At 35.3% G+C, this 25,720-nt stretch overlaps 1 protein-coding gene across 1 annotated transcript in view; it reads left to right on the top strand.

Moving 5' to 3' along the window:
* LOC111769165 (protein eyes shut homolog) overlaps positions 1-25,720 on the top strand; it is a 1,017,614-nt gene that overhangs the window by 282,212 nt on the left and 709,682 nt on the right. The gene's annotated exons all lie outside the window — the stretch shown is intronic.

The raw sequence follows: 25,720 nt of genomic DNA, 5'->3' as shown, positions 1-25,720 counted from the left end.
CAATCATCTATCTGAATGTGGTTCAGCAAGGTCATCTCTCGGAGGTATTAATGTAACAGAAAGGCATTTATCACAAAACGTTTCTGGCAGTTCTGAAGATGCTTGAATTTTACACCTGCCCTTGCCCACTCTGGCGGGGGGAGGGGAAGGCGGAGAGGGCTGCAGGTGAGCATTGATTAAATGAATGATAAGGCCTTTGACGGATCGATTTTCTTCTCACATTTTTAATTTAGAAGGTAAAACTTCCTATCACAGTTTAAGCTGAAAATTATGGCTGAGATAATAGAGGTCTGATTCCAGCGCAAGTTAAGGAGGAAAAAGTTGCTGCTCAAATGTCAAGACATCTTGTGGTCCAAGATGATTAAAACTAAACTGTTTGCTATATGAATCCCAAGGTGCAGCTATATCTCAGCTCTGGTGACATTTAGCCAGTGACTTTTCATAGCTTGTTAATAATGTATAGCTGTCCCTATATAAATTTGCAGTGACAGAAGTGGCCGTGTGGAGTAGAGCAGTTAATGAGATTTATTCTTGACAGAAAATGCAGATTTGAAAAGTATTTCTAAAAAATCAAGATTGATGTCCAAAGAAATTGTGTATTTAACAGACAATGGCATCATAACAATTTTTCGGGTGTTTTAACCGAGATCACATAGCTTTGACTGGTGATATATGTTCTGTTTTTAATCAACATCCCACACATCCCCACGCCGAGTCCTCTCCGTAGCTAGCTTCTACTCACCCTGATAAGTCAGAAGACTTCCCCTTACACATCCCTGTCAGGGGGCACTCTCTCACCTTTGACTTGGTTAGTTCCACATAAAACATGTGAGTTTTCCATCACAAGACTAACCATACATTTTTATAGCTACATGTTAGATGCGTGTCTTTCCCACCAGAGCATTTCTTAGCAAATTGTTAGCTTTCACAGAATCCTTCAGTAATTACTGAATCAACATTAACACGTGCAAGCATGAATATTCTTTGCAAAAGTGAGAACTCTCATTAATTTATTAGACAAAGGATTGAAGTTTTATCAGAAACTTTCAGTTCATATTCTGACTATTCAATATTAATCACTAATTATTTTTATCCAGTAGAAACAGAAAACTACTGTTTTTAGCCATGTCTGTTTCCAATGTTTCAACTTAAAACCTAGCAGACACACAAAAATATATATACTACGAGATGTCGCAAGGTAGACATGAGGAGACTGAAGAAAAAAGAGAATATAGGAAAAGAAATGACTTACAAGTTAGTCTTTATTTAACATCTCTGAGAATATAAATAACACCCAACTTTTGATGGTTTGAAGAGGGTTGTCAGTTTTTTACTTTTATTATTGACTTTATTTAGCTATGAAAGTAATACATACTTATTATGAAAACTTCAGAAATTGAGTACAAAGAATATAAAACAAATTAAAGGCTGAAGCATGCAAAATTGTCATGTTAGTAGGTCAAACGTGATCAAATATTAACAATTTCATGTGAACCCACCTAAACATCTTCCCGACTGAGACAGTCACGTTAAATTTTGCTGCAGTGCCACAACGGTGAGCAGGCAGGGATGCGCCTGCATCAGTTTCCTGGCTGCCATGACAAAGCAGCACAGACTGGGTGGCGTTCTCACAGTTTCAGAGGCTGGAAGTCGTAAAGCAAGGTGTTGGCGGGGCTGGTTCCTGCTGCGCAGGCTGAGGGAAAGCTCCGTGCCTCTCTCAGAGCTTCTGGTAGCCTCAGGCATCCCTTGGCTCGTGGATGGCAGTCTCCTTGTGTCTTACATCATCTCTGGTCTGTGTCTGTCTGTCTCTGAGTCCAAATTTCCCCCTTTTATAGGGAGACCAGTCAGATTGGATTAGGGCCGCTCTAATAACCTCATCTTAACTTGAGGACCTCTGCCAAAGACCCTGTTTCCAAATAAAATTACATCCCGGATACTGAGGGTTAGGCCTTCAAATATCTCTTTTGAGAGGCACAATTCAACCCGTAACAATGTGCAATATAAAAGTATATGCATGTATGTAAAAAAAATATATACATATATGCGTATACATATATACACATATATACATGCACACACGCACACACGGGATTTTATTTGCAGCTCTCATGTAGGTTGTACATAGGTTTTGAAAATATGACAGTTAATTATACTGTGTCATATTTTGCTTACCTGGTCTTTATTGCTAATTGGATAAGTGGTTTCCAGTTATTTGCTATCAAAAATGTTGCTTCAATTAATATTGTATAGGTTTACTGTTGCTGCATAACAGATTACCAATAATTTAGGAGCTTAAACGACACAAATTTATTCTCTCACAGTTTTTGTAGGTTGGAAGTTCAGACATGGCATGGCTGGATTCTCTGTGCAGAGTCCCAGTGTGCTGAAATCAGGGTGTTGGTTGGGGCTGCGATTCTTATCTGGGCTTGTGGTCCTCTTCCAAGCTCACTGGCTGTTGGCAGAAGTCATTTCCTTGTGGTTGTAGGGCTGAAGTCCCTTTTTCCTGTAAGGCAGGGATCACTTTTAGCCCCTAGAGTCCGCCCTTAGGTTCTCACCACATGGTGTCCATGTTCACCACATGGAGTTTTGCTTTCTTTCTTCTGGGCCACTCAGCGTGAGTGTCTCTACCTCTTCTGTGACCAGTCAGAGAAAACACACTGCTTTTAAAGAGCTCACTCAATTAGGTCAGGCTCCTCCAGGTCATCTCCGTCCTGCCATAGAATTTAATATAATCACAGCCCATAGTTCATCGGAGTCACAGGTTTCACCACACTCAAGGGGAGGAGATTATCCATAATTGTGGGTCGTCTTAGAATTCTGCCTCCTACAAATATTCTCATTAGTTCATCTTTGTCTTTTTAATGATAACTTTCTTGGAGTAAATTCCTGGCAGGGAAATTACTAAGCGAAAGTAAATGCAAATTTATGTAAGCTTTAAAAACATATTGCTCAAGTCTAATTTTCACTCCCACCAGTACACTTGAAGCATCTGCAGGTCAGCGCATACCAAGTAACACGATTTATCTCAACAGGAACAACAGCAAAAACTTTTGATAAGTGATAGGATAAACAAAAGTGATATCTTATTTCATTTAAATATATACTATTAAAATTACAAATTAAACTTTTAAGTAGATTTATCTTTTATCTGTATGTCTGTCTTTGTTATATTCATTTCCTTATTTTGTTCTATATTTCTAGTATTTTCAGTGTTATATAAAAACTCTTAGAATATTAACAATATCAAAACTTTCTCTGATATGTATATCACAAATATTTTTACAAGTTTGTCATTTGCCTTGTAGTTTTTCATTTGTTTTATTTTATTCTCTTTTATTATTTTTCTTTCTATCTCTATCTCTCTGTCTCTGTCTGTCTCTCTCTGTCTGATTATTCTCATGAATCGGCTCTTAGTCTAATGGCTGATTTTTCAGTTCCTTGAAAAACAAAAAAAATTAAAAATTGCATATTTAATATATGAATACATTCTCAACATGAGTGGTTCAAATAATACAGAATTATAGACTCTAAAATATCTTCAAATGCCTTTAACACCTTTCCCCTGCAAACAGTCCCAACCCCTTTTCATAGAAATTATAGCCAACAGTGTGATATGCAACCATTCTATCCTTTCCATAAGCATTTATCTATCTATAAATACTCATATAGACATTTTTTATTAAAAATTAGGAAGACTGAACTCATATTTTTAGTTCATAGCTTTTTCAGTTAATAATCTTGGTGATCTGTCTATGTGGGTAGGTAAATTGATTCCTCTGTAATAATTACATAATATTTCATAATATAGGTAAATCATAATTCATTTATTCTATTGTTGGAGAAGAAGGTTGTTTTTTACTATGCAAACAATGCTAAATACTTGTATTTTTTCATGTTACATTATTTTTAGTATATTAATGGGTCCTTTTTGCTCCTGACTGCCTCACAATTTTCACAGCTGTTTATAATTTCTTGTAGTGAGTAAGTGTACTTACCTGAATGTCTGTATTATCAGGCTGTTGTAGGTTTTCAGGTGGATGTGACAAACTTTTTTCCTATGTTCTAAGGCAGTTTTTATAACATTATTTTATACGTTTCTCAAAAGTTTTGCAGAACACACAGTAATATAGACCATGTTTGGTGCCTTTGAAAGCAGTGGATGTTTTTACTATCTTCCAGGACAATGGATGTTCTCCATCTTTCTACTTTTTCTCAAGACAATATTGAAAATTTATATTTTCTTTGAAGAAACATTCATTTAACATAGATTTACAAGCATATTGGTGTAAAACTATATGTTATTCTCCTATAATTCTTTCACTTAATCCACATTTTTACCTATTTGATCTTTCACGTAATTACGTTATTTTTATCGTGAAGTTTCTCTTTTGTTTAAATTATACTGCCGCAAAGTTTTCTATTTGTTGGTCATGAGATAAAACAACAGAAAGCTCAGTTTTGCTGTGTAAGTATTTTAAAATTAATGTTCTGTGTCCATCATTTGTGCTACTACCGTTATCAATCTAATTTTATTTGTATTTATTCTATTATTCATTTTCTAGCTACTTGTGTTGAATGCTTAGTTTGTCTAATTTTACTCTAATATTTTCTAAAATGTGCATTAAACACTCTAGATTTCTTCTGAGAGTATGTTTGACCAAACCAGAGTTTTTGCTATATAGCTATTTCATAGCCACATATTTCTACGTAGTTTATGATGTAAGTTTATATTTTCTCTTTATCCCATTAATTTCTTAGCAGTGTATTCTAAAATTTTTAGTGGAGGGATTTCTGTTGTCTGTCAGTTTTTTTGAAAATATCTAACTTTATTACATTTTGATAAAAAATATGTTCTGAATGATTTCTGAAATTTGGAGGTTAATAAAAATTTCTTTGAGACTTAAAATGTGGTCCATTTTTGTGAGTATTCCATGAGTGCCCTAACAGAATATTTCCTTGACCCATGGTTCTAGATGTATATTTATTTGATAAAATTTCTTAATCATGTATTTTAAACATCTGCAAAATCCTTATTTTTGTCTACTTTTTCATCACTTTCTAAAAGAGGATTATTCAAATTTTTCTCTTGAACAATGATGTGTCATATCTTTTAGCTGTTTGACGAATCAGTCGTTGGAAAATAGAAAACAAAGCAAACAAAAATGGGAAATAATTATTGCTTCTATAAAAAACAAAGAAGTCATACAAACACATAGAATTGTAATATAGTATGTGAGCCATATGTGTATGGTTACAAATGTGGATCTAACAGATAGGGGTATAACCAAAAATTTTATGAAAACATATTGGCAAAATTTGGAACGGGTATGTATGTGTGTGTGTGTGTGTGTGTGTGTGTGTGTGTGTATGTGTTGGGTGGAGAAGTTTAACGATTGTAAGATGTCAATATTTTTTTCTGTAAAATTTTATTTTGATATAAATTCAAACCTCTAGGAAATCTGCAGTAATAGTAAAATAAAAATTATCATATGTGCTTCATTTGGATTCATGTGTTCCTAACTGTTCGCCATATTTGCTGCATCAATCTTGCTCTTTTTCTCTCTTTCTTTCTCTACAGACATAAAATGATACATGATACACACACACACACACACACACACGTACATACATATTTTTTCTGAACCATGAAAGAAAATTTTCAGACTTGCAGAGCTTTACCACAAATACTTCTGTATTTCCAAAGATTAAGAATAGTCAATTATAAAACCACAGTAAATTATTAGAATTAGGATATTAAAATCTATATAAGACTTTTATCTAATGTACAGACTTTATTCAAATTTCATCAATTATCCTAGTAAAATCCTTATTCATTCACTTCCCCGTTCTCCTCTCCAGGATCCATTCCTGGAAGACATTTAGTTGTGTCTTCTGGAATACTTCGTCAGTCTTTCATGACTTTCCCTGTCTTGATGAGTACATGGTTTTTATTACATACGTATATGATTTGACTCGGATTATGCCCTTTTAGCAGAAATACTAAGTTAGTTATACTGCATCCTTCTCCAGGTATCCTATCTGGAGGTACATGTTGATTCATCTCATTATTGATGTGAACTTTGATCACCTTCCATCAGATTTTTCCACTAGAAAGCATTATTTTTCCCTTTTTAACTAGTTAAAGGAGAGATATTTTGAAACGATATCGTGTACATACTGTTTCATCTAATGTTTATTCATTAGTTTTTAGCATCTTTTGAAGAATCTCCAACCCTTAATATATTGTACTAAATAAAATGAAGATATTACAGTGTAAGCAGGTTATTTAAAGACATGTAAATGAGCAGCAGAAGGATTAAGTAAAATCATTAAAAGTGTTTGCATCTGAGAAATAAGATTGGGCGAAGGGGAAATAGAGTAGGAGAATTTTTGTTATTGGTGTGTGTTTGTCGTTGTTTGTTTTTTATAAGCCTTTTAATGATATTTGTACTTTAAAATTATATGCATATGTTACTTTGAAAAAGTAAATGCAAGTAAGTTGAAGTAATAAAATACATTCCCACACATGAAAAAAATGCACATTTTTCACACATTTGTGGACTTACCATGTCAGTTCTCTTCTAGCTTAACCATTTAACCATTTAAGCTGTCAGGAAGAATTCCTAACAAATCTAAGTGGGTGAATGATACTCAAATCTGGAAGTCAGAGCTCTAGTACCCCTGAGCCTCTGTGATCACATATGATTGGATTTGCTGTCTCTTGTGACTATCTATTATAATCCAAGTCAGATGTGATGAAAAACACATTGGCTAATGTACAAAGAAGTAAATCAGTGAGGTTGCATTTTATAGTAAAAAGAGCCAAGTGTTGGAGCGACTACGGTTATGCAAAGAAAATCAAATCCCAGGCATCATTCTTACTAACTTGACAACATCGCCCAATTACTTAAGGGCCTTAAGCCATTGTGATTTTGCCTATAGTTTGTAGGGGTTTCCAAACATGTTCCAAATTATCTGACACTCGTCCCACAGAGAAGGAGGAAATCTGTGCCCCTACCTTGAAAACAGATAGAGCTTTATGACTGCTTCAGACAGTGTCATGGAGCAGATGCGATGCTTCCATGGATAGGTTGGAAAACGCCTGGCAGTTTCTGCCAGTTTCTCTGGATACTCTTTGTTCTGTGAGTCTTTGGCTGCCACCTAAGAAGTGCAGCTACCCTGAGACCACCATGAGGAGAGAGAAACTAGTGAGACCGGAGGGAGAATAAGAGGCTGTCCCAGCCCAGGCACCAGACAGCGGAGACGACCTCAGTGCCAGCCAACATGTGGCCGTGACTCTACGAGAGACCTCACGGCCAAACTGAACCCTGTCAACACCAGATTTGGGTGCAAAATAAACGATTGTTTTAAGGAACCATTTAAGCTTAACTGGCTACACAATGGGTATAATTGCCCCCCTAATTTACAGGAGGATTGCAATCACCACATCCATTATTAGTGGGCAAAAAATTAAATATATTTCCATAGAGGCATTTTTCCTCTTATAATGTTCACTGGCTCTCGCAGACACTCGTGCATTCCATAACCCTTAGGAACACCAACTCTACTTAAATAAGTCCAAAATGTTTCTTACTGATGGGAAGTCAATAGTCTTTTTTGCCTATAGAGAATAGCAAATTCCATTTAAAGTAAGACCTCTGGTAAAGAAAAAATAATGCTTGAAAATAGTAATAATTGGATTTTTTTATTTAACTGAGTTTTAATATAATTTATCATGTAATTTTCAGATTATGAAAACCATATTATTCATTGTCAAAATATCTCTTGAAAAAGGATTGAACAAATAGAAAACATCACCCATTGTCCCACCATAAGATAATAATCATTATTATAGTATCATAAAGGCATTCTTTCTTTCATAACAAATTTATGTGTAGATAAATATGTACATCTTGCTATATGTTTATTTTACAGTTTTAAGGGTATTCATTTTGAACATAATGAACAATTCCAAAACAAAATTACCTATATTAAAGTAACAGTCCTACCCTGTAGAGCTCAGGTAACTTCTAAAAGAGCAGTATAAATCAGCAAGTTTATATATGCTTTTATTTAAAAACTATCTTTGATATGAGAATTATATTCTTTGGAGGGATTAATTTTGACCTTTCTCAATATTGCTATTGTCCATACTCACTTATGATCTAGGAATACATTTGTCAGGATGCACTTTAGTAATATTTGGTAAATAGAAATAATCATGATATCATCAAGAATTTCCAAGTGATGTAGTTAGTGATTTTTACATTAAATATTTTAGATATACAGCCACTTCAGTACTAGATTATGTAAATATTACAGCTTGAAGTAGAATGCAACTCACGTTTACATAGTAAACGGTTTATCTTAAGACTTGGGAAATTAGGGGCTGCCCCATGACCAAGTGGTTAAGTTCACCCGCTCCGCTTTGGCAGCCCGGGGTTTTGCCAGTTTGGATCCTGGGTAGGGATATGGCACCGCTCACTCGTCAGGCCACACTGAGGCAGCGTCCCACATAGCAGAACCAGAAGGACCTACAACTAGAAAATACAACTATGTCCTGGGGGTCTTTGGGGAGAAGAAGAAAAAAAATAACAAGATTGGCAGCAGTTGTTAACTCAGGTGCCAATCTTTAAAAAGAAAGACTTGGAAAATTAGAGAAAATCAATGTTTTTTTTTACATCTTTATTAGCATCAACTTTGTTCTATTCACTAGATTTTCTTCACCTTGCCTAACATCCCTTACAGAATTCTGTGAGAACCCTTACAAAGAAGTATAAACTAGGCAGTAGTCCAGCAATCCGTCATATGCTATTACCATTGTTATGCTTATAAGGAATAATGCAATTCAACATTTATAAAGAATTTTTATTATAAGTATCTTGAGCTTCGTAAACATCAGGAAGCAGGAATAATTATGAACATAGAGTATAAAAAAATTTAAGGAAAAAATTCAACATCTCTTGAAATGATCATAATGTGCGTCAGAATCATATGTTTAGAGAAATGAAATCTTTATACTTAATCCAATGGATGGTTCCTTTATGACTTTTTCTCCTTTTCTCATGTATTTTACCCATCTGATCAAATACATTTGTCACTATTTATTAACAGTCCAACCGCAAAGCCAAGGAAAATTCTGTCTAGATACACACACACACACACACTTATAAGTTGTTTCTAAGTTTTAAATGTTTTACACTGAAGAGGTTCTTAGACTATCTAGTTATCCCCATGTCTGAAAACAAGTGTCATTTTATTACTTTTAAACCACACTATATGTTATCAAAAATCTTTTTGAAGATCTCTAATACATTTTTAGATTTCACATTTTAAAAATACAAAAACATTTGCTCACTTATGGCAATTTATAATCTCTAAGTCATCATTTTCCTACTCTTTTGATCCCCAAATCAACATTATTTCATAGGACAATTTTTCAATATTATTATTTCAATTCTTTTAATTACAACACTCAGATATTATAGCATATTGTCTTTATTTGGCATGAACTATAAAATATTAAAAGAAATGTTTTAAAAAATAGTAAGCAATTTCCTTTAAAGGATTTAAGCACATGAAGGTAGGAATTCAACTGATCTATTTCAACATCATGACTTTTTTCACTTACTAATGTAAAATAACAATCACAAAAGTAATGAAAAGAAATAAAAATCACCAGCTCTTAAAAAGTACCCTAATTTTTTCATCACATTCTAATATGTGCATCTTTACACTTATTTTTCCATTTATTATTACATTTACTATTCAAATTCATCCTTAAAACAGACCTATGATTTTAGTTCTAATATAATACTGAAAATATAGATGAAAAGATTTATGGATATTTATAAATGTAAAATTTTTGTCATTTATCAAGGTCACACAGCTGGTAATTGCCAAATCTTACTCCTCTCTATGTCATCTCTATGTCAAGAATTCTAAAGCCTTACCTCTAAGGACTGCACACCTTTAATATCACACACTACTCTCTCTTTATGTTAAATTAAAAAATGGTCTTCTGGAGAACTTCCCACGGAGTCAGTTTCAGATTCATGATTACCTATAGGACTGATGTTCCCAGAAAGAATCCAATATTGTAATTTGTCTAAAATAGTTCTCCTTTAAGCTGTTTAAACACATCATTGAAACCTTAACTCTGTTTTATTCGTTGATTCGCTCACAGGACTGCTCGGTGTCTGGTTTCGATGTTTCATTGCCCAGATAATGACGTGTTCATTAAAATCTTCTGATTGCTTAGGATTCAGCCTGGGATTTAGCACTGAGATAGACCTAAAACTTTCGATTAGTCTGGTCGCAAAGAGAAATGGTAAACAGTATTTATTCCCCAAAGAAATTCAGCTATCTCATAAAGGCTTAGTTGATGTAAAATAATACTGTTCTGATGAATGGAGTCCTAAATGATTATTTCTAGTTATTTGCTCAGTAAACATGATTAGGGATTTTAACAAAAGAAAAAGAAAAGCTTTACGTAGCAAAGAATTACCAGCGAAGGAGTTCAGGCAGCTGACATGCTGACTGCATTCTGCAGGCTCATTAGAGATTTCTCCCATCCAGTAAACATGCATTCTTTTCATTCAGAGTTATTTAGCACCGGTAAATAATTGTCCTAGACTGAGAGAACGACGTGAGCTCTAGCTAGCAATACCAAGGAGGGAGTGCCTAGACTGCCATGTTAACCACATTGAAATATATATTTAGATCAATTCCAGTAGGCTGAAATCAGGAATTGGTTTGCAAAGCATGTTATTTTCATGCACATATAGTTTGCTTCCTCATCATATTTGCATAATATCATATTATAGTGTTCTACTACTTCTGGATATTATTGTATTTAAAATGGTTAATGATAAATATAAATCTCAAGAATGCTTTCGCTTTGTAATAATTCTTACAAATATAGTTTCTGTCTCCAGGAAGGATACATTCCTAAAATGAATTTTGAACATTAAAAAATAAAAAAAGGGGGCCAGCCTGCTGGCGCAGCTAAGTTTGCATGTTCCGCTTTGATGGCCCCGGGTTTGCAGGCTCAGATCCCTGATGTGGACCTTTGCACTGCTTATCAAGCCATGCTGTGGGAGGCGTCCCACATGTAAAGGAGAGGAAGATGGGCACAGATGTTAGCTCAGGGCCAGTCTTCCTCAGCAAAAAGAGGAGGATTGGTGACAGATGTTAGCTCAGGGCTAATCTTCCTCATGAATAATAAATTAATTAATTGAAATTAAAAATATGTACATATCCATATGATTCTGCCTCAGAATAGAAATAAAGATCTTCTGTCTGAATTTCTCTTATTCTCTTGGTTCTTACCCACTCCTCTCCATCCCAATTCTTTCAAATTATAAGGTGACAAAAATACTGTATTCAGACTCACTCAACTTCAACTAAAAACAAATAACTAACCCAACTCAATTAAAAGCATATCTAGAATTTTTACGGCTCATAAAACCTGGAAGTTTATTTCTGATGCTAATTTCAAGCCTAGCTGGATCCAGGGATGACTCAGTCCAGAAATTCTTTCTCTATCTTTTGACTCTACCCCCTCGTATACATTGACTTTATTCAAAAGTGGAATTTATACATATGGTGGGGAAACCTGTTGTTGGTAACCTTGATCCTCTTTCTTCTCAGGCTACAATCTGAAAGAAAGATCAAATCAACTCATAAAAATCTAATTGGCACTGCTTGAGTCAAATTCTCACCTCCAACCCAAAGAAAATTCCAGGAAATGGGGTTTTCTCATTGAGCAGCTTACATCACTTCCACCCTTCAGCTGGCATGTGGTAGGATTCCACTGTTAATGTCACACACCGTCCCACTCCCATCCCACTCCCCACTCTGCCTACAACCACACAAAGTTTCCTAAGAGGGAAACATGCCAAGCATTACAAGTGGCATAGATCCTTTATGGGTAAGATGGTCATACTTTTCAGTTTGTATGAAATAGTTCTGGTTTATACCTGCTGTTATCCCAGGCTAATTAATAATGGGATCCCCTTTAAAAATCCTCCAAAGCAAGTAGATTTAGATGCAAATTATAAGGTCACTCTATCTATAGATAAGAGCACATCTCTTCTCTCTCTGAGAAAGGAAGTGTGTACGTTTGGATGAACTAAGAGAGGATGAAAAAGTTGTCTTTGGTTCAATTAATGAAAGAAAGGGTGCACCTTTCTTCTATTCTCTCAATGTAAAGGGCTTCAGAAAGAATGGAAAGAATAGATAGCTCATTTTTAGTAATACGTCAGTTGGACCCACATTGACTCTCTGGTAGGAACCCTGACTGCTCACAAAGTGAGCGTAAGTTTTCCTCACAGGCACCATTTCATTTATTATTTCTCCAAAGGAGAGGAAATCTACACATGTTGGAATGAATCATGTGGAAAAAATGATATGGAGACAAGGGCACAGCATTGAAGGGACCACATCACATGCCCCGTCGGCACTCACAGTAGAATATCCTAATATCCCAGGGGACAAAGATATATATCAACTGTAAATATAAGAAAATATATATGTATAACTGTGGAAAAATCCAGAATATAATATATCACAGTTCATTAATCTCAGCTATTTTAGTGCATATAATATGATCACATATCTGTGTTCTGAAGCCTGTAAACATAAAAAAGTTTATCAAGATATATGTTAAATTCAAAGATAAACTATGAGTAATATTTCAGACAAAAACTGTTATCATTTAAGGGTGATTATTACTTTAAATAACAACAACTACTGACTAGAGGACAGTCAAACAATAGGGATTTATTTTTCCCCAAAATAAGAAATCCAGAAATTGGCAAGTATGACATTGGTTAAGGGTTTGTCATGTATGGCATTTATTATGTTGAGGTACTTTCCTTCTGTACCCATTTTATTGAGAGCTTTTATCATAAATGGATGTTGGATCTTGTCAAATGCTTTCTCTTCATCTATTGAGATGATCATGTGTTTTCTTCATTTTGTTGATGTCACGTATCACATTAATTGAATTGTGAATGTTGAATAATCCCTGCGTCCCTGAAATAAATCCCAATTAATTGTGGTGTGTGATCTTTTTAATGTATTGTTGTATTCAGTTTGCTAATATTTGGTTGAGGATTTTTGCAGCTATATTCATCAGTGATACTGGCCTGTGATCTTCCTTTTTTGTGTTGTCTGGTCTTGGTATCAGGGCGATATTGGCTTCATAAAATGAGTTAAGAAGCATCCTATCTCTTCAAATGTTTGGAAGAGTTTGAGGAGGATAGGTATTAAGTCTTTAAGTGTTTGGTAGAATTCACCAGAAAAGATGTCTGGTCTCAGACTTTTATGTTTTGGGAGGTTTTTGATTACAGTTTCAGTCTCTTTGCTTGTGATTGGTCTATTCAGATTCTCTGTTTCTTCTTTATTCAGTTTTGAAAGGTTGTATGATTCTAAGTATTTATCCATTTCGTATAGATTGTCCAATTTGTTGGCATATAGCTTTTCATAGTATTCTCTTGTAATCCTTTGTATTTCTGTGGTATCCATTGTAATTTCTCCTCTTTTATTTCTGATTTTATTTATTTTTGATTCTCTATTTTTCTCTTAGTGAGTCTAGCTAAGGACTTGCCAATTTTGTTTATCCTTTCAAAGAACCAGCTCTTAGTTGCATTGATCTTTTCTATTGTCTTTTTAGTCTCTATTTCATTTATTTCCACTGATTTTTATTATTTCCTTCCTTCTACTGACTTTGACCTTCTTTTTTTAGTTCTTTTAGGTATAGTGTCAGATTGTGTATTTGAGATTTTTCTTGTTTTTTTGAGATTGCCCTGTATTACTATGTACTTACCCCTTAGTACTGTTTTTGCTGCATCTCGTAAGTTTTGGTATACTCTGTTTGCATTTTCATTTGTCTCCAGGTAGTTTTTGATTTCTCCTTTTATTTCTTCATTGAACCATAGTTGTTCAGTATCATGTTGTTTAGTCTCCCCACATTTGTGACTTTTCTAGCTTTCTTCTTGTAGTTGATTTCTGGTTTCATAGCACTGTGGTCAGAAAAGATGCTTGATACAATTTCAATCTTCTCAAATTTATTGAGGCTTATTTTTTTTCACAACATGTTGTCTATTTTGAGAATGTTCCATGTGTATATTCTTCTACTTTTGGATGGAATGGTCTATATATTCCTATTAAGTCCACCCTGGTCTAGTGTTTCATTTAAGGCCAACGTTTCCTTTTTGATTTTCTATCTGTATGATCTATCCATTGGTGTAAGTAGGTTGTTGAAGTCTCCTACTATTATTGTGTTGCTGCCAATTTCTCCCTTTAGATTGGTTAATAGTTACTTTATATACTTCATGCTCCTGTATTAGGTCCATATGTATTGATAAGTGTTGTTTCTTTTTGATGGAATGTCCCTTTTATCAGTATATAATATTCATCTTCATCTCTTGTTACCTTTTTTGTCTTGAAGTCTGTTTTGTCAGGTATAAGTATGGCTACACTTGCTTTCTTTTGGTTGCTATTTGCTTGGCATATCATCTTCCATCCCTTCACTCTGAGCCTGTTTATTTTAGGGCTGAAATGGGTCTCCTGAAGACAGCATATTGTTGGGTATTGTTTTGTAATCCATCCAGCCAATCTGTGTTTTTTGTTTGATCAATTCAATCCATTTACATTTAGAGTGATTATTGATGTGTGAGGGCTTAATACTGCCATTCTATCTTTCATTTTCTGGTTGTTCTGTATTTCCATTGTCTCTTTTTCCTTGTATTTGTTTGCCATTTCAGTTTGGTATCTTGCTGTGATGTTTTTCTGTTTTCTCTTTATCTGTGTTTTGTGACTCTGGTCTGCTTTTTGTTTTGTGGTTACCTTGAGGTTTATTTAAAAGAATTCTCATAGGTGCGATAGTCCTTCTGCTGATGATGATATCCTATCTCCATTAGCCTATGCAAGCTCCATCCTTTTCTTCTTCCCATTCTATGTTTTTGTTTTCACAAATTATTCTTTTTTGTATTGTGAGTTTGTTATCAAATTTAAGTGGTTATAGTTATTTTTGATACTTTATTCCCTTTAGTCTTTATGTTATAATTGTTTATTAACTCATTCTGATATAGAGTTTCAATTTTATGATTCTGTCTGTCTATACATACCTTGCTTAGGGCTTTGTAAAGCTTTGTCCTTTTGTTTCAGGTAGGAGGGCTCCTTTCAGCATTTTTTGTATGGCAGGTCTAGTGGTGATGAACTCCCTCAGCTTTTGTTTGTCTGGGGAAACCTTTATTTTTCCTTCATATCTGAAGGATGTCTTTGATGTGTAGGGTATTCTTGGCTGATATTTTTTGTCTTTCAATATTTTGAATATATCATTCAGCTCTCTCCTGGCCTGTGGAGTTTCTGCTGAGAAATCAACTGATAGCCTGATGAGAGTTCCTTTGTAAGTTATTTTCTTCTCACTAGCCACCCTTCATATCCTTTCTTTGTCATTGACTTTTGACAGTTTTAATATCATGTGCCTTGGAAAAGGTCTTTTGTGTTGAGATAATCAGGAGTTCTATTAACTTTGTGTATTAGTATATCTAGTTCCTTCCCCAGGTTTGGGAAGTTCTCTGCTATTATTCTTTGAATAAGCTTTCTGCCCCTTTCTCTTCTTCTCCATCTGGGATACCCGTTGTCCTTATATTGCTCTTCCTAATTAAGTCAGATATTTCTCATAGAATTTCTTCATTTTTTTAGAAGTCTTAGTTCTCTCTTCTCTTACACCTGAATCATTTCCATGTTTCTATCTTTGGGCTCACTAATTTTCTCTTCCATATGGTCTGGTATATTTCCAGTGCTTTTTACTTTATTTTTAATCTCATTAATTGTGTTCTTTATCTCTAGAATTTCTGTGTTTTTTTTTTTTTTTTTTTTTTTAGAATTTCAATCTCTTTGGTGAAGTATTCCTTCTGTTCATTAATTTTATTAGTGACATTATTGAACTGTCTTTCTGAGTTTTCTTGTAATTTTTTGTTTCTTTATGACAGCTATTTTGATTTCTCTGTCAGTTAGATGGTAATCTTACATGACTTTAAGTTTGGTTTCTAGAGAGTTGTCATTCTGTTTCTGTTCTGCTGTGTTACTATAGTTTTTCATGGTGTTTGATGAATCAACCCTCCGTTGGTGCATTTGTGGTAGTAAACACCTGGTTATTTTGGTAAGGCTGGTTGTATTTGAAGGGTGCATTTTCTGCCCTTTACTGCCTCTGTCAGTGGCATCAGCAGTGTGCTCCTTGTGCTGCTTATGCCTCTGAGGTTGCTGGTGGCTTGCTGCTTATAATGTCACTGCAGTCTCACATGTCACCACTGGGGTCACCAGACTGTGAGCACCTCTGCTGCTTCTGGAGTTGCCTTTATTTTGTGGGCCCCCACTAGCTCTCCATGGGCTCTCCATGGGCTCAAATCCTGCTGCCTCCCGCACTACCTGTCCTGCTGCTCCTGGGTTATCTGGTGATGCTTGCAACACTGCTGCCAGAGGTGCTGGGTTTACAGGTGTTGGTGCCACTGCCAGGGGCCCATGGTCTTATATGCAGCCTCTGCTGCTTGTAGGGCCAGTGTTGGGGGTGCTGTCCCTGGGGGCTGAGTCATGACTTCTGCTGTGGCTCCTGAAGCCTCAGGGTGCAGGTGCCCCCTGCCAAGAGAGAGGGGTAGCGGCTGAGCTGTGAGTGCCACTGCTGCTCCTATAGCTTCTGGTCTCAAGCTCTGGTTGCTTTTTGAAACCTTAGGTCAGAGCACCACTGCCCCTGAGAGGATATTCGCATTTTGGGTGCAGTCCTTGCTGCTGGGGAGAAGGGGTTGGAGTCATCACTGCCTGGCAAAGGGGAGGGAGCTGGATAGCCAGCAATGTTGTATTTCCTGAAGCATCAGGTCACAGGTACCACCTCCAACACTGGGAAAGGTGCAGGGGCTAAGCCTTCATTGTTATTCCTGCAGCCTTTGGTCACTGGTGTATGATAGTGTGCTTTTTGAAACTTCAGGTCAGGGCACCACTGCCACTGCCAGGAGCATCTGAGTTTTGGCTCATTATTGTTGGGGGAGGGGGGGTGCTGCTCCCCTAGTTCTGCTGCCTCTTGGTGGTCCAGTCCAAGTACCTTTAGATGTATAGATGTGTGGATCTTTCAGACACTCTGGTCTGCTGTTCAGAGAGTCTTTTGTTGGTCAATGGATGTCCTACTGGTTGTAACTTAGAGAGGAGAGACAAAGGGAACAACTCACTCTGCTGTGATGCAGATGTCACGCTCTTTCTCTAATTTTGAAGCAGTTCTATTCTGATAATATAGCTTTGGAATTAAAAAAAAATCTGCCTGCTCTACCTGATTAGGCGACTTTCATTTCAACTCAATATTTTTCATAAAGTAGAAATGTCACGTAGTTAACTGGAGGACATGCCAGAAGTCCTAAGCTTATTGAATAGGGCTGCTGACCTTAGATTCTGAGCTGAGTGCCCCAGCCATTTATCTAAAATGAGATGTTAAGATGTTCTTAGTGATTACAAAGAACAGCAGGAAAGATTAAAATGATATTTTCATTTTGTCTTCATAATGAAATATAATAATGCTTATTTTTCCATCCTACGCATGAATTTAAATCTTCATATAATGCCTTTTCATCAAAATCATACAGAGTGCTTTTTAACTCATGGTATGTTCATTTTATAACTTAAATTTCTATTCTACCTTTGGGGCCTGTGTACTTAAAAACAGGAACAAAACATTTGTGTAATGCTAATAATTAACCCTAATTTTAAAAAAAACACACTATTGATCAAGAAAAAAACTTATACTTACGTATAATGCTAGTATTTAGAAACGGAAACTTCTGTGAAGGTTCTGAAAATCACTTATGGTCACTTTCTAAGAACTGAACTGCCTTAAAGTTTCATGACATGTTTTAATGTCTAACTTTACTTCAAAACACATGTCTTTGCTTTTCCTTCATCTGAGTATCTTCCTCCTATTTTTCTTCTGGTTGTTATCCAGGGATAGACTTCTTTTGGTTTACAGATCAGAGAGGGATATTATGATTTATGTCCCCCACAACTCATATGTTGAAGTCCTAAACCCAAGAACGTGACTGTATTTGGAGAAAGGGCATTTAAAGAAGTAGTTAAGGTAAAGTGAGGTCATACAAGTGGACCTAACCCAATGTCACTGATGTCCTTTTAAGAAGAGGAGATGAGAACAAAGTCAGAGGGAAGATCATGTGAAGACACCAAAAGACAGACATCTACAAGCCAATGAGAGAGGCCCTCAGAGAGAACCAACCCTGCTGACACTTTGATCTTGGACCTCTAGCTTCCAGAATTGTGAGAAAATAAATTTCTGTTTTTAAATCCACCCAGTCCTTGTTATTTTGTTATATCAATCCTAGAAAACTAATAGTGGGTCAAGGAGGTGAACAAAAAGGAAAATTCCTGAAGCAACCAAAGCACTGTTAATAATATAAAACCCTTAAGGACAAAATTAGCGGATGGAATATGTTGGTAATAAGGTGAAATTAAAATGGCACTTGCTAGGGAACTAGGAACACCTGCTTCATGTTCTTAACATCCTTAAAAATCCCAGAAGGAAAGAGACAGTCAGGGAAAATTGCTTAAATTGAGCATACTTTTTTACTTTGCTACGTTTTGTTACTTCGAGGCTAGAGCTTTAATCCCCCCGATAGAAAACACTTCATGATGGATGGTGTCAGGGAGGATTCTTTTGGCCCAAGGTGAAAACAGTCTAAAAAATATACATCCTGGATGGCTGCTCTTTCTAGGAATCTCCCAAAGCATGAAAAAGCCCTGAATGTTAAAAACTGAAAGAGCATGAAAGATGGAGAGAACTTGCTGAGCCCAGAGAGGAGCTTTTTCTTGAGGAGGGAGAGTGACAATTTGCATAACATTTAACAGATCTTAATAATTATAAGCAGTATACATTTATTGATTTTAATAAATGTTTAATTTGTTAATTTGTACATTTAATTATAAACACAATTAAGATTCTCACTATTTTAGATATAAGAGAGAATTTGGGTATAGCTTCTTTAGGGAAGCAACATGTAGCTATCTATAACTAAACTCCATTCCAAAAAGAAGCAGAGTCTGTTAAAAGTTTTTTCCTGTATATATACATAGATTAAAGTTTAAAAAGCACTTACTTACACAGATCATGTTCTCTGATCATAACGTACTTACATTAGAAACCAAAATTGAAAATATTTTATAACATAGTTATTTCACAGCTTTGAGTTTTATAGAGTTCATGATATATTTCTCATACCCATCTTTTGGATAAATGTAACTCTACTATGTAAATCAGCTTCTGTAAATACAGTTTAGATTTGTTTTTCCTCCACTCAGTTTTCTAATAACAAAATTGCAAATTAGAAAGAATGATCCTAAGTAAATGTACAATTTGGTAAATAGGTAGAGGTCAGAAGAGTCAATCAGCATTTTAATAAGCCTAATCAAAGCCATCGATGCTTTTGAGAGAAATAAATTATCTGGCTATAAACTACCCCAAAGGCATTTCTTTAAGTTCAGTTTATGCAGGGATTTGTTATTTATGAGTTGATTGAGGCTGATGAGTGGCCAGTTTTTTAATTCACTTCTGTTATTTCATGGAGACTTATGGAGGGCATACAGGTTTTATGTTGGAGAATTCTTCACCATGTTGGCAACATGGTTACTCACAATTGAAAAGAATTTCAGAAATTTCTGATTCCATGCTGAACTAGAATATACATTCAAATTTTAGTTTAAAATTAAACCCCAGAAATAGCACTTATCTAGAAAGAAGTATGCTTTATGCATTTCCATTTCCTTGCTTTGCCTTGTGGTAATATGGAAAAAAGGTATGTCATGATTCAGACTTTTTGTTTTGGTATAGTCATATATCTAAGAAGAAGAAAACTACAGAAGTGTATTAATTTTCAAAATCCATGTTATATTGGTAATGAAGCACAAAGCCTCTCCCTGCCAGGACCCAAGTATTTGTGATTTAGTGCTAATTTTCCAAATCCTGCTGCTACAGAATAGGATAGGGAATAAAAATTTTTACCTTTAATATTAATCCCAACTCAAACATGCCTTTGAGGTAATAGTACTACCTACTCACTGAGGAATCAAGAATCTCTCCTTTGACAACTGGCAGAAGACTCAATGTAAAGACAAAGGAAGTCAACTTAAAGGTAGAATTTAAACTCTTGGCAAAGATGCAGGATCTTATGAACGTGACAAGAGTTCTGTTGGAGAATCGCTCCAATCATACACTATGCTGATGGAAATTGGACAGTCTGAGCAGTTAAAATTGAAGAAGAGAAAATCAATAAGAATGATACATGAGAGGCCATTCAAAAGATAATAATTTATCTATTAAAGATTGAGAGAGATTTAGGAAGTCTGAGGAGGCCTTGAAATAATTTTATTAAAATATGATTAGTCAAAGGAGAAGAAAAGGATGAAAGAAGATAATATGGTGCAGGTTGAGGTTGGGGGCATGTCAGAAACCACAAAAGTCATAATTTTAAGTGACTTTTGTGAAACTTCAGATAAATTTTAGAAATGTATATATTATAATGTTTTTATGATTTAAAAACCAACATTTATTCACCATTTAATGTGAAATTCTGATCTTTTTAACTTGGTGGGGTTTTTATTTATACCTTATAACCTCTTGTAAGCCTCCAACTCATATATATATATATATATATATATATATATATATATATATATATATATATATAATTTACACATATATAAATACAAACACACACATTTACTATATGGCTTTGTGTACATGGTTATTGAAATTAAATGCATTTTAAATGTAAAAATGTAGAATGTTAAAAAGCTCTGCCACATTGCCATCTCCAACATTTCTCAGATAATTACTGTTCATTTGCAGAAAAAATAGTATAAACTTATTTCTCTGTGAAAAGAATCTTAATTTTTCTAGCAACAAACATATACGTAGTCACAAACATAGATAAACGCCTACAAAGGATAAAACATCTATTAAATGTAATATTGAGGCAGCGGGTAGGAGTGGCAAATGTTGTTGGAAGAAACTGTTCTTCCAGAGATGCATAGTAATGAGAGTCAGAAATCTAGAAACTGTGGGGTTCTTTTTGGTTTGCTTGTTTGTTTTCAGGTGAGGAAGATTGGCCCTGAGCTAACTAACATCTGCTGACAATCTTCCTCTTTTTTGCTTGAGGAAGATTGTCACTGAGCTAACATCTGTGCCAATCTTCCTCCATTTTATGTGGGATGCCGCCACAGTGTGGCTTGATGAGTGGTGCTAGGTCTGCACCCGGGATCTGAACCTGTGAGCCCCAAGCTGCTGAAGCAGAGTGCATGAACTCAACCACTATGCCACCAGGCCAGCCTCTAGACACTGTCTTTTATAAGAAATGGGTTAAGAAAGGTGGGAAATGCGAAGATTTTGTTACAAAACAAAAAGTATTTTCATGTGTGTAGACAATGGATTAGAAGGTTCATGGATTTCTGCAGTTAATAGAATATCACCAATGGATGGAAGAATAAGGAAAGGATATTTAATATCGTTATAACAGCACCATGGCAAAATGCTTGAAACTTTGGAAATATTAAAAAAAAATGATGGTTCAATTTAATTTACTTTTGTCACTAGAAGTGTTGAAAAACCAAATGAGTTGCCTTGTGAAGTCATGTGTTTTTTGACATTGGATGGGTTCTGGAGAAGCCAAGTAACTACTTCTTGAATATGTTGTTTTGGCAATTCCAGCGCTAGAAGTTTGGGACCTTCAAATGAAACAAGACTTTAAAAAGATTTTATCAGATTCTTCTTCCATACCTGGACATTTGAGTGGATCAGGATTTGAATGGACTCTTGTCATGGGGAATACTATATTTCCAATGAAATCTCTTAAAATTGTGTCTGCCAAGTGGATCCTTATTAATTTAAATTTAGGCCAGATAGAAGCCCCCAATTACTGGTAGCCTAAAAATATTGCCTATGTCAACTTGTGTTTTGAGGATTGACAAACGTATATAAGCAACTTTGCAAAGTACCAGCATATAGCTAGAAAATTTAGCTACCATTAACTATATAATATTAGTTTGATACATAGAATATAGCAATATACTGTAAATATGCAACCTTTCTTAATAATAATTGAGCATTTTTGCCTTAAGAAATCATTCTGATCACAACAGAGTAATAGTGACAAAGTGATAGAAGTTATAATAGATTGAGATAAATTTCATTGTCCAGATTGGTTCTAGTCGTTTGCTTATTATCATTAAAAATAATCCCCAGAGTAAGAGTCTACTTTCTTTTATGTTAAATGAATTATTACTAAAAGCCGAATGTAGAAGAAAAATTTCCTCTTAACATAAGATCTCAGTGGAGTGTGTTATATTTCTTTCTCCATTTTTTTTGAGAAGTTATTTAACATAAAAAGTAGGTTGAGGCTCCAAATGTGGCATGTATAACAGATACTTTTATTGGTTTTCACCCATCCCTGCTGTGCTGGACAGTTCCTAATCACATTGACTATATCCCACCTCAACAGTCTCTACCTTTATGCTTTAGACTTTTTTGGAAGCTGAGGGATCTTACTGAGTGCACACACAGGATAGCCACTCATATATCAGTCCAGAAGTGTGGAGATGTTAATGCCCTGGGGGCAACCCTTGACTAATGGGGGACCAGAGTCAGTGGGCAGTTGCTTTGCTTTTCAGTCATTCCAGGGAAAATTTCTGATGTGCCTTCTCCGTAGATGTTCAGAAGGCCTGCATTGAGTGCATAGTGATCTATTGCTGTGTAACAAATTACCCCCACAGTTCAATGGCTTAAAATAGCAAGTGTTTATTATCTTACAGTTTCTGTGGTTCCGGAGTTTCCAAATTGCTTAATCTGGGTGATTCTGTCTCAAGATCTTTCATTAAATTGCAATCAAGGTGTTAGCTGGGTGACAGTCATATGAAGACTTGCGTGAAGCTAAAAGATCCTCTTCCATGTTCACTTATGTGGCTATTGGCCAGAGGCCTCAGTTCTCCATGTGGTCCTATCCATAGTGTTACTTGAATATCCTCATGACATAGCAGCTGGCTTGCCCAAGAGAACTAAAGAGAGAAGAAGGAGAAAGCCACACTTTGACCATATTCTATACATTAGCAGTGAATTGCTAAGTATAGCCTACACTCAGTGAGAGAAAATTAGGGTCACATTTTGAAGAGAAGGGGATGAAAGAGTTTCAAACCCACCATAGCCGGACTGAGTCCTGTTACACATAGTGGCAAACAGCTAAATACTGTGTTCCTAATTCACTCTTCTCTCTCCCTGTCTCATTCTCCCCACCCCATCACTTCTGCTTAGCTGGATCACCTCCCAAGTAAACAACCTGTGTTCAAGTCCTTCTCTTCGTTTCTGCATATGGAGCATTTCAAACCAATATAACTTAGCACTGTGAAATTGAAATCCTCTCAAGATCAAAATTTAAAGCAATGCTGTATTTAAAACTGATATGAAGTAATATCTACAGAAATAAATTCATTTTGATTTTTGTGCATTCATAATCACTAAGACTGTTGTTAATATTACTTCCTTTTTATCTAAAGTATTTTACTTGTCCATATACAGTTTCAGCAGCTATTTAGACAATATTCTGATTTGTACAGTTGTCTCAAGAAACTTAGATTTATATTACAATAATTGCCTTCTGAGAATATTCTTCTCAATTCGTATGCATAATTAATAGTAATGATAATAGAATTGCTCAGAATAAAAGTAAAAATGTTAAACTAAAATTGGCCTTCAAGATTCGTAATTTAGGCAACCCTAATAAAAGCACTTATTTTACAAATTAATTAGGATAATGCTTTATGCAATTTACTTAAGGCTATAATAAAATTAAATCACACGTTTGAAAATGCATGTAATAATTTAGATTACAATCTATCACCATTTCTGCAACAAATCAATCAAATAAGTTTAAAATACCTGTGTTTTAAAATATTTAAAAGATATAATGTGCTCAGTTGAATAATAGAGCAAAGAGTGAGATGAGTAACCTACGTAGCATCATCTGAATACATAATCAAGGCCATCCTGGTCTGGTAATTGGCCCTGCCAACTCACTAGGATATCCCCCCCTTATCAACTTGGTGTTCCTGTTGTGTTCCCCAGAAATCTGCTAGTTGTACCGTATCACAAAATATATATAGAAAGAAAAAGGGAAGGAAAAAAAGTTGTGACTCCATGGCCAGTCACATAAATATAAATATAAGTACAAATATTTGTTTTCCAGGCTGTAGATCAGTTATATGACCAATTTTGTTCCAGTTTCTTATCTGGTGTATAGTTCAGGACAAAGAAGAGATCAGGGCACAGAGATGTAAAAGAGATTTAAATGATTTTGTTTTGTTTTGTCTATGGCTATTCTTTAGAACTATAGCTATTTACATAAAAATCAGCCAAAAATTCCAGAAGGTATGGATTTCTGATAAGACACAGGCCAATAAGCAAAATTAAGCAGAAGTTAGGTTCAGGGTATGTGGATTCCTATTCGGAGGCTCTCTATTCATAACTAGCTGTGATCAATTACCTATAGAGAGAGCGTCTAATATTCAGAGGGACATACACTTCACATTTGGATGCATTCTAATGCCAATGGGTTATGTACCGTTTGTAGTAACAATTATTAAAAAGAAAGAAAAGATCCGTGAGGATTCTGAAACTGTGTGAAGTGACTTTTTTACATATTTGATACTTTTTAGATGGTCTAACTTGAGAATTATTGGTTTGAGGAAAGTTCCTAATAATGAATAAACATTTCAGCTTCTGAGCATTTAAAGTCAATATTTTTAATGTTGATGCTTTGCAATTCAGAAAAATCATGCTCTAATGTGGTTCCTCTCCGAACAATTATCAAACTACCTCCTACTAAATTTTGCTATTAAAGCCTGGCAAATAGAGTACTAGAGATTGCAACTATACTTCTTTTTAAACTGGAAAGTAAGTATGTCAAAGCCAAATAAGAGTTTAGTGAATGTGTGTAAGTTGAGTTGAGTGTCATTTAAATTCAGTTGTAAAACATCTCAACAAAAAGAAAAAGGTTTCTGAATAGAATTGATTCTGTGGGATGGAGATTCAGTTTTTGAGTGCTTCTTATTCTCTCTCACCCAGTGGAACAATACTAGGCATTATGTTATTTGCTTAATACATTGTCTGCAGACTTTCTTTGTTATATGCCTCATAATGTAACTTGATAAATGCCCCAAATGTAGTATTGGCATGGTGGAATCATGGAGTTCCCCCCAAACAGGACAGTAAGAGTGATAGATTATGCTTTACTACCTTTAAGAAAGAGGAAGAAGTGAAGAAGGTAATGGAAAAGAAATACCACAATGTTGATCTTGGCAAATGTGGAGTGAAAGTAGCCGTATCAAAGGAAGGGTGTCAGCAACAAGAGGAGTAGGTCTAGAAGATGCTTTGCAGGAAGAGCTCGTGGATGAGATGTGGTTGTGGGAAAGTACCAGGCGAGGTTATCATCAAAATAGCTACAAACCATACTAAATGATTCCACCTGCAGCTTATCCCCAACAGGTGATGAAGCAGTACTTTCCAATTGGAATAATCTTTTGAGGGTGGCTCCTGCCACCTGCTCATAGCAGTTCAAACTAACCTTTTTGTATCAAGTACTGAAACGGAAGAATGATGTTGGATCTCTCTGAAGTT

Source organism: Equus caballus, chromosome 20 (genome assembly GCF_041296265.1).
Source record: "Equus caballus isolate H_3958 breed thoroughbred chromosome 20, TB-T2T, whole genome shotgun sequence".
NCBI lineage: Eukaryota > Metazoa > Chordata > Mammalia > Perissodactyla > Equidae > Equus > Equus caballus.
This window is presented reverse-complemented; position numbering and strand designations above follow the sequence as displayed.